Source organism: Pinus tabuliformis, chromosome 5_2 (assembly GCF_031772625.1).
Source record: "Pinus tabuliformis cultivar Carrire ecotype Pingquan chromosome 5_2, CPIR1, whole genome shotgun sequence".
Classification (NCBI taxonomy): Eukaryota; Viridiplantae; Streptophyta; class Pinopsida; order Pinales; family Pinaceae; genus Pinus; species Pinus tabuliformis.
In genome coordinates this window covers 625668182-625684596 of record NC_142306.1, presented here as the reverse complement: position 1 = coordinate 625684596, position 16415 = coordinate 625668182, and the positions used below count along the sequence as shown (strand labels likewise).

The 16415-nt window shown below is 33.1% G+C and overlaps 1 long non-coding RNA gene across 1 annotated transcript; it reads left to right on the top strand.

Annotated features, from left to right (window-relative positions):
• Positions 1 to 7939: 7939 nt before the first annotated feature.
• LOC149160592 (uncharacterized) lies at positions 7940 to 8619 on the top strand. Its single transcript, XR_016261713.1, has 3 exons — positions 7940 to 8054; positions 8159 to 8237; positions 8342 to 8619. It is a non-coding gene; the product is annotated as an uncharacterized LOC149160592 (long non-coding RNA).
• Positions 8620 to 16415: the final 7796 nt, after the last annotated feature.

The following is a 16415-nucleotide window of genomic DNA, read 5'->3' as shown; positions in this document are numbered from 1 at the left end:
TTTTGTGTTTACATTAATATTAATATTAATATTATCAATTGTTATAATCATAACAACAATATTATTTGAGATGATCCCAACAAGTACAAGTTGAGTAATGCATGCAAGTAGCTTTGTATAATGATGAATCAAGACATTTTGTCTATTTAAACCTTAGATTAAAATGTCATGTTAGCTAGTTATAACCAGATTGGTTTTCATATGATGTTCAACTACCTTATTCTGCTCAGACAGAAAAAATTATTTTATTATGAAAACAAAATTACATTTATTATATATGTTCCTGCATTTCACAGATATGCTTAAGCATAGGAAGTGATAAAAGTATTGCTGGGAACATATCTTGTTTCATAAACAGTTTCCAAAAATGTCAATATGACAGCCCTATCATAGTCATTCTAACATATATCGAAGCTTTGAAGCGAGTTTTATCTGATAACAGCCCTGTCATGGTCATTCTGACATACATCAGAGATTTGAAACCAGTTTTGTCTAATGAAGAATCAGGTCCTAGATATGTTCATAAACAGTGGCATAAAAAATTATACATAGATATTGGCATTTAAAAGACATTCCATCAGCTGTCCTTCCACTCTCTGTTTAATCAGCCAAGCTCATGCTACCAAGTGTAATCTTGCTTTTGACAGTCCATCAGTTTCCATGTTCCTGTCTTTGTGTAATCTTGCTTTTGACAGTCGATCAGTTTCCATGTTCCTGTCTTTGTAAACATGTTCAAACATAATCTGTTAAATACTCTGTTTAACGAAGTCGAATCTCCTGAAATATAGGTTGAAGTTTATAATTATCCAATCAATTTCTTGCATTCATCAAATTCACCACAATTTGTGAATCATCAAAGATCTGTAATTTTTGAGCATCTTCTTTCACATGCGACAATTGGCAATAGTCTTGGGACAATTTGCTTAGGCAGATTGTTGTTGTGTTTGCCAAACCTGCCCTTTGAATATATTACATGTTCATCATTTATATGGATCATAGCTGCAGTGTCCCATAATAATGGATCTTGTTGAGAAGCATTATGGAATTATGCTTATGCACTACTCGTATCTGGTTCTCAATGCCTTGTTTGGGTTCCTTGATCCTTGAATTCTGTTTAGATTCATATACTGTCATGGTCATTTTGACATACATCGGAGATTTGAAACCAATTTTGTCTCATGAAGAATCGGGTCCTAGAGATGTTCATAAACAGTGGCATAAAAAATTATACATAGATATTGGCATTTAAAAGACATTCCATCAGCTGTCCTTCCACTCTCTGTTGAATCAGCCAAGCTCATGCTACCAAGTGTAATCTTGCTTTTGCCAGTCCATCAGTTTCCATGTTCCTGTCTTTGTGTAATCTTGCTTTTGACAGTCCATCAGTTTCCATGTTCCTGTCTTTGTAAACATGTTCAAACATAATGTGTTAAATACTCTGTCTAACGAAGTCGAATCTCCTGAAATATAGGTTGAAGTTTATAATTATCCAATCAATTTGTTGCATTCATCCAATTCACCACAATTTGTGAATCATCAAAGATCTGTAATTTTTGGGCATCTTCTTTGACATGTGACAATTGGCAATAGTCTTGGGACAATTTGCTTAGGCAGATTGTTGCTGTGTTTGCCAAACCTGCCCTTTGAATATATTACATGTTCATCATTTATATGGATCATACCTGCAGTGTCCCATAATGATGGATCTTGTTGAGAAGCATTATGGAATTATGCTTATGCACTGCTCGTATCTGGTTCTCAATGCCTTGTTTAGGTTCCTTGATCCTTGAATTCTGTTTAGATCCATATAGTATAACCATATCCAAATACCATTAACTTATAATGCAGTAGCTGAACTTAACCTCTAAACAATACAACTAAGAATCATAGCTTCACGCAGACATTTACCAGAGGAACTCTACCGCAGACCAAACATCGCATAGACTGCATAGCTAAATAAGCAAGTAACAATACCAACCCAAATGCTGCGAAGACAGTAAAACACAAGCTGAACATTCCAGCATCTCGAGGACGGACACCTGGCCGCCGATGAGACCACCAGACCGCATGCAACCACGTGCCCCTCACGTGCGCCACGTGCCATTCGCCTTGAACCATGCAAAGCGCGTAATAAGATCCCCAACCCTTTCTGCCCCGTAAACCTTAGTTCGACTTAAATGAAGACTTCAAAAATTTCAAGTGCATCTCAAGTTGCATTAAGCATGAAGTAATGATATTGATAAAGGAAAATATCATTGTCCTTGAACATACCCATTTTGAAGACTGCTTTCTAGAAGCATTGTTTGCAAAAATAAAAGTTGACACATTAGAAATTCCAATACTCAATATATATGCATTGCCACATGCAAACCTAAACAATATCCTCAACGTCATTGCAAAATCCTTTTACCAGTTAGATCTAAACAATATCATAGTTATACTAGGGGACTTGAATATTGACATGGCGCATTGCAATCAAAAAACAAAGCAGCTAGAAACCTACATGCAAAACTACAATCTTCATTTCCTAGTTGACAAAACTAATAGCATGCACAAATCATTGATTGACCATGTTTGGGCAAATGTAGGCAATATAAACTATAAAATTTTCGTATTGGATGCATATTGGTCTGACCATGATATAATATCTCTTCTCCTTGACCTATGATATACACATGAAACAGTTTACAAAATTCCAAATTTTGACATTTTTGCAATATCTCATTGCTTTTATCATATCTATTTTACTAAAGCATACTACAATATATTTTTGTGGTAAACGAAGTGATAACAACATACATACTATGCATTCCATTCTACATTTGCATATATGGCGTTCTGTGTTGATCAATGCAACTTATGCCAGACACAGCCTTTTCAATTAATGAACAGAACTATCCTATCATAAATTTGCAGATATGACCCCATCTATTTATGCATGCAGATTCTACTAGTAAAACCCTTTTCAATTGAACAGAACAACCAAGAAAAAAGAACAACAAGATGCAACATAAACAAACACAATATATTCTTTTTGCCTTTCCTTTTCCATGGATTATGCATCTTGTCTTCTTGTTCAAGTTTTACTTTCATATGTTCTTTTGACTTGTACTAAATATGTCTTGCTATTCTATAACATAGCATAAAACTTGAAAAAGGAAATGAAACAATTCAAGAAATAGAATGCATAAGCCAATTAGAAAGCGCAAACAAATCACTTGTTTTGCAAAGGTACGTCTATGAGAACTACACAAAAATGGTAATTTGTATTTAGAATATTAATGTCTAGTATATATGCATTCTATTTTTATTTTTACATATGTATGGTTCTATGGTTTTAATGTTCTTGTTCAGTTTTTTCTTCTAGTTTGCACTAGATATATGTTAGTATTCTATAACATAGCCTAAATCTTCAGAGACGAAATGAAACAATTGAAGAAATAGAATCCATAACGCAATTAGAAAGGGCAAGCCAACCACTTGTTTTGCAAAGGTATGTCTATGACAACTATACAAATATGCTAATTTGTATTTAGAATAATAATGTTCAGCAAGGTATGTCTATAACAACTATACAAATATGCCAATTTGTATTTAGAATGTTAATGTTTAGTATATATCCATTCTATCTTTACATATGTATGGTTCTATGGTTTTAATGTTCCTTGTTAACTCTTTACTTCTATATGCTCTTTGAAATTGAACTAAATATATGTTCCTATTCTATAACATAGCATAAATCCTGGAAAAGGAAAACAAACAACTGAAGAAATAGACGACATAACTCAATTAGGAAAGGCAACCCAACCGCTTGCTTCGAAAAGGTATGTATGGCAACTATACAAACATGCTATTTGCTATTTAAAATATTAATGTTTACTATATATATCTCCTCCTTTTACATATCTATATTTAAATGTAGATATGTCAGATCACGCCACCAAACCCCCGTGAAGCTTCTCAACGCCAAAGCCTTTCCCAAAGAACGATCTCCCTTTTTCAACGAAACTCCAAATGTTTGCATTGGTAGTTTTGTTGAAAAAGGGACATTGTTCTTTGGGAAACATTTTGGTGTTGACAAGCTTCAGGGAGGTTTGGTGGCCTGTCGATGTCAGTCATGTTCAGTTTTTGCTAGCTTCATCAATATTTTTTTGCAAAGCTGTACAAGACAATTGCAAAAGGCAACCCTGATAAGCAATTGCACATAATGGAAGAAATAATAGATGTTGACAATTACAACTTCAGATTGCAATGCGTTTTGCCTGACAACATTGACATTGTATTAAAAAGAAATGGTCTTTTTAGACTAAATGCATTTTCATATACTGTAGCAGATTGTCTATTTGACTCGTTCGAAATGCTTCTACATTTTCGTTATACTTCAAGTGAATTGCGAAATGCATTAATAGACCACTTTCTTTTTTGCTTAAAGAACAATGACGTTGAAGCAATACACTCATATCAATATGAACTAGCACCTCAGTTCCTATACGAGTTACATCGTGTTAATGACATTGGTACATATCTTCATAAAATGCATTATTCTGCATCTACAAATATAAAGGAGTCTGAACGAGGTTTATGGGGTAATACCTTTTGCATACGTTGGTTAGCTAAATGGCTAGATATATCAATTGCATTAATGTTGGAAACCACTTTTATATCAGTTTCAATCTTCTGCTGCATTGTTGACATTCTGTTTTACTTGGTCATGCATCAGAAGAAAAACAGCTTCAATCAGGGTAGAAGCAGGCTCAAGTTAGCATGAATCTGAAGTTTGATTGCAAATACAATTCTGTAACCAGCAATAGCATTGCATACGATAAAACACGTTTAAGGAGCTTGATCTTATATTGAAATTGTGCTCTTCCCTGCTCACATAAGGCAAGTGCAATCTGCAACTATTTGATGCTTCTTTCTGTTTGCAACTATTTCAGGTTTTTTTGCAAATACCTTATCCAAACATCTTTGTTTTATTTATGGCTCAACATATTATTACATGCAAAATTGAGTTCAGATGTTTTAGATTACACTTCCATGTTATTTCAGTCTTGCATAACTTGACTACTGTTTTGACTCAACTAGTTTATTTGCATGAGCAAGTGCACTTGATGATACAAAGTGCAATTCGTCACAGAGCATCATGATGATGTTACATGTGTTTATTCTTTCCCAAATATTTCTGTTGGCTTACCTAAGTTGTCAAATTTTTCCATCGCATGGAGCACCGCATCAAATTCTGTTGGATTCAGATATAGATAGAAATGACTTTTTTGCAATTCTTTATCTTCTAAAACAGAACCGCTCACAGTTCACTGTGAAAGTACGTTTATTTTCTGCTTTACTTGCTTTTACATATATGGCTCTAAAACTTTGCTGCGTGTTAGTCTGGATTCTGTGTGCATTCTGTTTTAGTTTAATTGCATTCATTTGACTCGACAATAAAAAACAAAGATCATGACACATAGTTACTAGTCCCTGCCGGGGACTATAAGCGATCGATAGATCGCTGTCTTTGGGTTGACCGCAGCGATATTTGGAAATATTTGCCGTTTTTCCTAAGTCAAATTAAGGTTTACGGGGCGGAGAATAAGGTTTATTTGGCGTTTTAAAATAACCATGATAAAGAATGTCCAAGCAGTAAGTTTACCTCAACCCATTTCATTTTTTATATGATTTGAAGTGCACTTCACACACAGTATTGTCTAAAATTTCTAGTCGGTTCTTTGCATTTAATTGCCTACATCCTGAGCATTCTGCAATATTTCCAGCCAATGTTTCTATTAGACTTCATTGAAAAGCACATGCTACAGGCTTTGTGCCAAAGGTTTATGGCTTTGTAGCCTCAGACTTTTGATCTTTCCTTCTGCATTCTCATGTTTAGCTAGTTAGCGTGAATCTGAAGTTTGATCGCAGATACAGTTCTGTAACCAGTAATAGGATTGCATATGATAAAGTACGTTTCAGCAACTTGATCTTATTTTGAAATTGTGTTGTCTAATTAGCAGGGATGCTGTACCGACTTCTGATATGAGGCACACAACAGCTGCCAATATTAGAATATTACAAAGAGAACAGCTTCCTCGGTCTGCTTTCGAAAGTGATCAATTGGTTGAGGTATGTACAATACTCACTTTCTAATACACTGTTTTTGCAAATCAAAACAGATCTCGTCAACATTGCAAAGCTGCAACAAGCCATCTTAGGCATGTGTTTTAGTCTTATACAGCTTTAGTCAACAAAGCAACCTTCCGTTCTAGGAGTAATATCAAAGTCGAATATCCATAATCCAAATGCCATTAACTTATAATGCAGTAGCCGAACTTAACCTCTAAACAATACAACTAACAATCATAGCTTCACGCAGACATTTACCCAAATTTGCATAAAGCCCATGCAGCTAAGACAAAACCTCAGTATTCAACCACAATTCCATTAACTTATAATGCCCAAACAGCCATGGACTCTTGCATGCAGCTAACACAACAAGCAGGAACCGCATTGTGTTTTCACCGCACACAATAGAACAAATAGAAAGGAAAAATCGCACAGACCACGCAGCTAAACAACCAAGTAATCATAATAACCCAAAGGCCGCGAACAGGGCAAAACCCAAATAGCAATGGCAGAGCTAAACAACCAAGTACCAATAATAACCCAAAGGGCACAAACACAGTCTGATTCATACCAACGTTACATAACGGCTTGGGAGTCACCGGACCACCTGCCCTTCACCTCCAACTATGCGAGGCCCCCAATAACACCCCAAAACCTTTCCACCCCCAATACCAACCTATCCAACCTCCAAAACCTTGGTTCGACTTAGCTTATATCGCTCATAAAAGCCATGCAGATAACATAAACCCTCAGTATTTAACCAGAATGCCATTAACTTATAATGCTCAAATAGCCATGGACTCTTGAGGGAAACGAAGAGACAATAAACCCAAGTCGAGTAACTCTCCAGGATCTCGACCAGGGACAGTTGTCTGCCCACAAGACCACCACAGACGAAAAGTTGCACAGACTGCAGAGCTAAACAAGCAAGTAACAATATCCGAGCAACCAGGAACTCCACCACAGACGAAAAATCACACAGACTGCAGAGCTAAACAAGCAAGTAACAATACCACCCCAAAGGCCACGAAGACAGTAAAACCCAAGCCGAACTTTCCAGCATCTCGAGCAGGAACAGCTGGCCGCCAATCAGACCACCATAGCGCATGCCAACCACAGTTAAGAAAAACCCTCAGTATTCAACCAGAATGCCATTAACTTATAATGCTCAAATAACCATGGACTCTTGCATGCTCGAATAACAAGCTCAATTGTTGATGCATTGTTATGAACACACTTTATTTACTGATCATGTTTTCTTTGTATGGTCAGATTTCTGATGCCAAAGTTAATCTTCTTGAAGTTAGCCCAGGAAAATCTGAATCACTGATTAAAATTTCAGGCAATCCACAGCAAACAAGTGCACCAATTTTGTATGCAGTTCTTGATCTCCCTCCAACATTTTCCAACATTTGCCAACAATTCGTCTACTGTCCCTCTGTTGCTACTTTTTGATTTTGATTTCTTACAACAAAAGCAGATTCCTTGATTCAATTAAATTTCTATTTAAGATAATTAACCATAAATCTGTCTGCAAACACGAACCCCTGGAGTACTAACTATATGCTTTGTTTCAAAATTCAGTCAAATTGCAATATAAACAGTATTGGCAATTTCTCTAAGTTTGAGGACCCAATTCTTTGTCAACAGACTTCTGCCAGATTTGAAAGGTACATAACATTTGCAAAATTTTGTCAATTGCTACTATCATAGTGCTTTTGCTGATCAGTATTTCTGTGCTAATGTCCTTGACATTGTATATCACCTTTGGCAGTGTGACAACCATAAATCTGTCTGTAAACATGAACACCTGCAGTACTAACTAACTATATGCTTTGTTTCAAAATTCAGTCAAATCGCAATATAAACAGTATTGGCAATTTCTCTGAGTTTGAAGACCCAATTCTTTGTCAACAGGCTTCTGCCAAATTTGAAAGGTACATAACATTTGCAAAATTTTGTCAATTGCTACTATCATAGTGCTTTTGCTGATCAGTATTTCTGTGCTAATGTCCTTGACATTGTATATCACCTTTGGCAGTCTGGCTAAACAGTATTGGCAATTTCTCTGAGTTTGAAGACCCAATTCTTTGTCAACAGACTTCTGCCAGATTTGAAAGGTACATAACATTTGCAAAATTTTGTCAATTGCTACTATCATACTGCTTTTGCTGATCAGTATTTCTGTGCTAATGTTCTTGACATTGTATATCACCTTTGGCAGTGTCACAGCAGCTGGTCAGCTTATCACAAAAGCTACAGTTGAAGTTGTAACATCTGAACGCACAGTTGAAGTTGTAGCATCTGAACGCACAGTTGCAGCCATTCTAGGAAAGTCTGGAAATGATCTTGTTAAAATTCAGCAGTTAAGCTAGTATAAAGAAGCATAAATTTCTGCAAATTCCATGGGATCCCCTTCAACTGAAATTTTTGAAACATGCAGACTTGGAATGAACTGCTGTAATTGCTGGCAAAATGACATTGTATTGACAGAAGGCAAAATGTTGCAGCACAAATCCTATGTTCTTAAATGATCATCTTGTATGTGAACATTCATTTAGTGGAATGTTGCATTAACTATTAGTTAATAAAAATTGGCATTGGCAGTTTTTATTTTGTCTCTATGGCTCTTGATTCATTATGCTAATGTTTAATGCATTAATTATTACTTAATAAAAATTGCATTGGCAGTTTTTATTTTGTCTCTATGGATCTTGATTCATTATGCTAATGTTTAATTAAATTTCAATATCTCTGTTCCAATATTTTTTCATTATGCCAATGTTTAATGCATTAATTATTAGTTAATAAAAATTGCATTGGCACTATTTATTTTGTCTCTATGGCTCTTGATTCATTATGCTAATGTTTAATTAAATTTCAATATCTTTGATCTAATATAAAAATATTATTATTATTTATTTTTATTTAATTGTAATATCACACTCTATCTTGCATTGTTTAAATAAATAATGCATTTTATGATTTAAATTACCCATATAATATTAAATACCTCTTATTCATTTATATTTAATTATAACTATTAAATTATTTATAGTTTTAACTAACTATAAGTTTCCTATAATATTTTTATTATTCAGTATTCATGATGCAAAGACTACACTTCCAATCACAAAGAAATAAAATTCCTTGAATAAAAAGATTCGCACATTGAAATGAACTGTTATCTATTTCTTATTTAAAACAGTATTAATTGAATATGGCTTTCATAATTCATAACATGTAATATCATTCCTTCCAGTTGTATTACTTTCTTGTTACCAGGTATAAAGTTTAATAACATAATAACTTTTAAAAAATCAAGCTGTCAAAACATTATTTCTAACTAATAAAAAGTAATTTGAACTGTCAAAACATTATTTCTAACTAATAAATAGTTTCTAAGGTATAAAGTTTAATAACATAATAACTTTTAAAAAATCAAGCTGTCAAAACATTATTTCTAACTAATAAAGAGTAATTTGAACTGTCAAAACATTATTTCTAACTAATAAATAGTTTCTAACTAATAAATAGAATAATTTGAAGTCTCAAAACATTATTTCTGACTAATAAATAGAGTAATTTGAAATGCTATAGTCAATCTCCATTCTTTTATTATTTTCAATTATCCCAAATTTCGTCATTCTATATGACATCATATCTCCTATGCTTATCTTATATCAAATAAATGAATTATATTAAACTATACTTCCTAATTAAGATAATCACAAAATAGAAAAACAACTATGTTTAATGGCATCTGTTTATCTGTGATGTAAGTGCCTTCATTATACTTTGAAAAAATTTCAATAAGAAAACTAACTTGCTTAAATGGAACACAGATATTGCAAAAAGCAACAGTATACAACACCAAAAGATAATGATTTTTTTTCTTGCAGCTCATGATCAAATTTACATTTCAACTCGTACAATTTAAATGTTTTTTTAATTTTAATCTTTTTATTTTAGTTTTTAATTTATAAAATAAACTTATCAAAATTGCTTTGCTATTGTACTTAGATACTATATTTACTAACCCAAAACTACAAAAAAGACCAAAAGTCATGTCCTTCTGCATCACAACAAATTACTAATTAAATGCAACAAATCACTAATTAGGAATTAGATGCTGGGTTTATTTTCTTTGCTAATTAGTAATTGGACAAATTTAAAGTTCACATTAAAGTTATGGTAAACAATATTTTTAAATAAATATATGTTTTGTTCTTTTGACCATGGAATAATTCCCCAATCATTGACATTAACCCCAATGGAATCACTTATGTCCAAACATGTTACTAGATATCTAATCTTTCAATTATGGGTTCAAGACTCCATAATTTTTAAATGCTTAAGTTCCTCCTTGACTTTCGACAATCATAACACTCTCCACCACAGATTCAATTAACAAATTTATATTCATATTAATGTTTATTTGCTCATTATCATTTTATGGATATTTCCATAATATTCAAATGTAAAAAAAAAACAAAATTCTATCTTTTATGCACCATGAATTCATTATTATGCATTTAAATATATTTTATACCCCATGCTTATTAAAATACATTGCTTACTTTAACACTCTCTAATTCTTCGTATATTGTAATGCATTATTATTACCCTTTATAGTTTTTCCCCGTCAAGGTTTCCATGTTTCACTCTCAAATTTTATTACATTTTAATTATTAATCTAAACACTCTCTAAATCATGACACATTGGAAAATTATGTCTAAAACTATTTTTACATTTACCACAATTCTTAACAAACGCAAAGTTCATTATATTTCACTGTTTGCATAAAGTCAAAAAGTCCATACAACAATTTGCTATCCAATTCACTGAATCTTAATACAAATAAGCATGCCTACAACACACTAGTAATGCAAACTGGCTCTAATAATAATGCAAATTAAACACCTATTAAATCTCATCATAATAACTCACCAAACACTTTTCTTAACCGGCAGGGACTAGCGCCACAACAGTGGCTCCTTGTTTTATCTTTTAAATAAATGTTCTTCATATATTTGTTTTGGAAATGGAATTTATCTTCACTTTCATTTGTTCCACTTGTTAGATATTTTTAATTGATTGGCTTTAAATGGTAATTGTCAACTGTGATTGGAATCTGTGTTCCGATAAAGAAAAAAAGGTTTCAAATTATGACTTTTGAAAATAAAGGTAAAAATAATTTCCATTTGTTGTGTCCTTGTGCACGAGATTTGATGACGTGTTTGAATAAAAATGAGAGGTACACACGTGAATGAATGGAATCGATGTTCCTGCTACATCGGTTCGCAATATTTTAATGGCGATTCGGTCAGTATTACTGCACACGATGACAATCTAGTGACAATAAACGTTTTTATAACAGTGGAAGTGTCCTTAGTAATTTGATATCACGGATTATAGGTTTTTAACGAGTGTTTTGTTTTCAAGGATATTTTTATGAATATGGTTTAGATATGAGTTGTTTTTAATGTGATTTTTTGGAAGTTTTTCTGGTGGGTTTTTCTGGGCTAATTTCTCTAACATTTGATAGGAATTTATTGAAATCACAAGTGTATGGGTAAACCCACAATTGAAGTGCCTTAGGGGTTTTTAGGGCGCTGAATCCATATATATAGTAAAAAAACCAGTTTAAATAACACAAATCAATATTTCACCTTAAAGTTTCCACCAGATTCCGGAACCGAAAAGTCCAAAAAGTCACACTAAAGACAACTCCGTTTAGATATGTTTTTTCAAGTGAAATTTTGGGTTGGTTTATTTCTAAAATATTTTGGGATATAAAAGAATTTGTTATTTTCTTGATATTAAGAGGGTTGAAAATGAAAGACAGTTTTCCTTTGATTGTATGACTTTTATTCACATCCGTTATCATTTCCAAAACATTTACCCACTACCAACTTTGTTGACTTGTTAAGTTAGCAAAACTATAGTGATCTAAGAGCATATTTCCCTTGTTTTTTTTATCATATAAATAACATATTAAAGAGTCGCAATTAATCTCTTATTTGAATATTAAAATTATAATAATGTATTTAAGATAAATTGTCATTTTTATATAGATTGTAAATTTTATGTATTTATGCCGTAAGGTGTTCCCTATCGAAAAAACTCCCCCAGCGGACAATCTACAATCTTCTGTACTATCAGATCCAATGTTAGACGATTGAAAGTGCTTCTACCGTTACATCCCACTGCTTTAACTATCAACTGAATTTTGATTTGTGAAACTGTTCAACTTGCTAATCTTTATTATAACCCATGAACATATTGCATGTGCTTTGCTGGTAAGAAATTAATCCCTTCCAGATGTTAAAGTTCTTCAACGCAAACCCCATTTGGAGGCGTTTTATATGGGGCAGTTGTTGCAAATCTCTCATAATATTTGTCAAGACTATGCAACAAAAGGGGGAAGTTAGAGTTGGAGGTAGAGGTGGAATTTATTTTCTTTGTTCTTCTGTAATTTAACTTGGAAGCAAAGCAGAAGGCCTCTCTTGAGGGAGTTTCATAGTAAGAAACCTAAGTTATTTGTATATTAGTTGAGTAAATATTTAGTCCATGCTCCGTTTGGGAAGATGGATCCAAACCAGGGGACAAGAATTATTCATCTTGTCCACATCTTAATTTCAGCTGGCGATATTTGTGTCAGAGTTGTGAGGTTTTGAGGCCTACAGGGTCATATTGTATTTCTCACGCTTCATTTGCATTTGAAAAATCAAATAATCAATTAAGCAAACATAATTTTCACTGTATTGATCGCCTTTCCTCGATTCGATTTTGATGGAAAATGTATTTATGGTCCTCTTTCCCATGTTCAATTTTTTTTGTATTGCAGAACATATTTTGGGCCAGGAGTGACACCACTACAACAACAATAGAATGGGTGAAGACAACTCATCTGCAATCCATAAAAGATGAAACATGTCCAAGATGAATTGGAGGAGTTAGTAGGGCATGACTGAATGGTGGAAGAAAGTGATGCAGAGCATCTTCCTTATATTCATGCCATGGTGAAAGAAGTGCTATGATTGCACTTGGTGACTCCTTTCCTCATCCCTCATAGATTCGATAATGATTGTGAGGTTGTGGGATTCATGACACCAAAGTACACTCAAATAATAGTTAACATGTGGGCAATTGGAAGGGACCCTTCAATTTGGAAGGAACCCTTCAAATTTATGCTAGAGAGATTTTTTGATAAGGAGACGAGTAGTGTGGATTACAGGGGATGAAACTTCGAGCTAATTCCATTTGGTGCATGAAGGAGAATGTGCATGGCGCTTCCTTTGGCTAGTCAGATGATCCATCTACTATTGGTGTCCCTCCTCCATCCATTTGACTAGGTTCTTCCTCGAGGAATGAGTGCTGAAAAAGTGGACATGGCAACAGGTTTAGACTCACACCAGTGAAGGTGGTGCCACTGGAAGAGATTCCAACGCCACACCTACCTTCGGAAATGTATTTATTAGATGAAAACTAGAATAGAACTGACTCTGCAACAACTCCTTCCTCAAAATCGCTTCTATCATTTTGACCACTTTAAATGTATGTGTTAATGAAATTTTGCATCCATTCGATTTGTTGTTCTATGATGATTATGATTCCTATGTAGTAGTGAACTTTTTCATAGATTTGTTTGGTGTTTATTTAAAAAATTGAAGAGAGATGAGAATGGGTTTATGGAAAAATAAATTATTTCAATGAGTATTTCAAGATTGACATTATTTTATTTATATGCAAATACTTTTTACATTTAAATTAAAGTTAGATTTAATGTTGTTGCATTCAAACATCATCGACAATAGTAGCTGAAGAGACAAAAACATAAAATAATAAAACTAGCAATTGCACCACATGTTGCAAAGGAAACGCCAATCATAGCATATGGAAGAAAAGCATATATGAAGAGAGCTCTGATATGTTATGCAATCTAAATTTGTTGCAGTTTGGATCTGTTTCCTTTGCAACATAAATTTATGCCTCTACATTTAACAATTTTAACATAAATGGAGATTTGTTTCCCTGAGTCTTGTTTTAAAATTAAAAGCAATAAACCTTAAAATAATATTCCATAACATGGTGGCATATATAATAGCAATTACCTAGATTACTTGTACATCTATTTTTATTAGCAAAATATCTTATAAATAATAATTGAACAGATTGATTGAACCTCAGCCTATCTTGACATAATCTTCCATGATAAATCTACTCCCTAGGTAGTGTTACATATAGGAGCATTTTAACCTGATAAGAAAAGTGTGATACTCTATTGTAATTTTATCTACAAATGTGATATGTAGTTGTTACATATAGGAGCATTTAAATGTAATAAGAAAAGTGTGATACTCTATTGTAATTTTCTTTACAAATGTGATGGAAAGTGTGCCCCGAATGTTGGCAATTTCATGGTTAATATAGTATAATCTAAATGCAAATTTACAATATTCTATACAATATCAAGAAAGCTATGCCCAATAGGCAACACAACATAGCAAGACATGTTCACCAATTCCACAGTTGCTACCAAATCTCTTTAAGCGCTGGATATTTTTTCTCAATAGTCTTGTTTTTATTTCTCTTGAAGGGATGGAATCCATCATTGTTGCATATAGGAGAATTTAGATATAATAAGAGAAGTGTTGCATATAGGAGCATTTAGATTTGATAAGCAAAGTGTGATACTTTGTTATAATTTTCTCTACAAATGTGATGACAAGTGTGCCCTGAATATATTTTTCATGCTCCATATATTTTTACTATCTGCACAAAGAACAAAAGTGACCACATTTATATCAGCGATTGAAATATAAATCAGTTCCTTTTATGAAAACTTAGTAGATTAAACAATCTTTTATAGGTCAAGAACCCACAAAGAAAAAACATACTTAGTGAGTATGAAATCAAATCAAGATAAAATGGTTAACGACATATAAAATCATAATCAATATGGAAGTAGAATTTCTACAAAATATAGGTTCATTATAGTACAATCTTAAGATTCTTTGGGTTGGAAAGAAGAATACGTAAAGAAAAGATAACATAGAACAACATATTCTCAAGAGAAAAAATATTCATGCATGAATACCACAAAATATGTTATTTCATTCTAAACTCTTATCTCCTAGCATTGGAAATAAGGAGATAGAAAGATATAAATCAAGAAAATTTTATGCTTCCTTTCCAACTGAACTCTCATCACCTAGCATTGGAAACAAGGAGATATAAATATATAAATCAAGAAAAGTATATGCCTCCTTTCCAGGAAATGAAATATTGATGATGAAGTGCATGTGGTTCTATGATGTATCAGGAAGGACAAAAAATTAATAAAGGATGAATATTTTAATAGGTTATATAGCACGTTGAGTTTGGCCTCTAAAGAAGTAGTTATATCAAAAATGTTTTACAACTTTAAAAGATGAGGATTGATAATAAACAAGGAAAAATAAAAAAAAGAGCCTAAAGATCTAAATGGTTTAAAGTTTACATAGCTTGTTCAATTTTTCCTCTAAGCAAGTGAGAAGTTATATGAAAAATGTTTTAGAACTAAGTATTTACAACACACACAGAGTAAGTTGAGACAACCTTGAGGAGTTTTTTGTACAAATTTTATTATAACCTTTCCCTTCATCCAATAGATACTACAGAGCCTTTTGAATAATTAGTCTATTCTAGTCTATAACTTGATCCACAATTAAAGAAAAGGGCTAGGGATGTCACAAGCTAAAATAAATGGTCTTTATCAGTGGTGCAATGATGTATTGAAATTCTCAGTTGAAATTGATTCTATTAGCTACACATTGGCTAGAGACACTAGAAAATTCGAGCTAGATATCTGTTATGGCATCCAAATTGCGTACATACCATCCAACTTTCCCATCCTATATAAAAATTTCTAACAATAACCACTCAAGTTGCTCTTCAATTTCTGAAACTCCCCCATGCTAGGGAGATCACAGTGTAAAATCAAATGTTCCTATGATTTTTTAAATGGTTCATATACAAGAAAACAATGAGAAAGTCAATATTGAGATATAATAACTGGGTTTTGAATCATTGTGACAAACAAAACATCACATTAGCTCACAAAATATATCCAATCATGCAATGGTTTGAGATGATGATTTATTTTTGAATCATGATAGCTAGGTGACAACCAAAACTAAGTTGTAGCCACAAGAAAAACATCACATCACCTCATAGAATATATCCAAGGCTACAATGAACCCACATACATAGCGTTGGACCTCACAGGTATGTGAGTACACAAAGAACACCA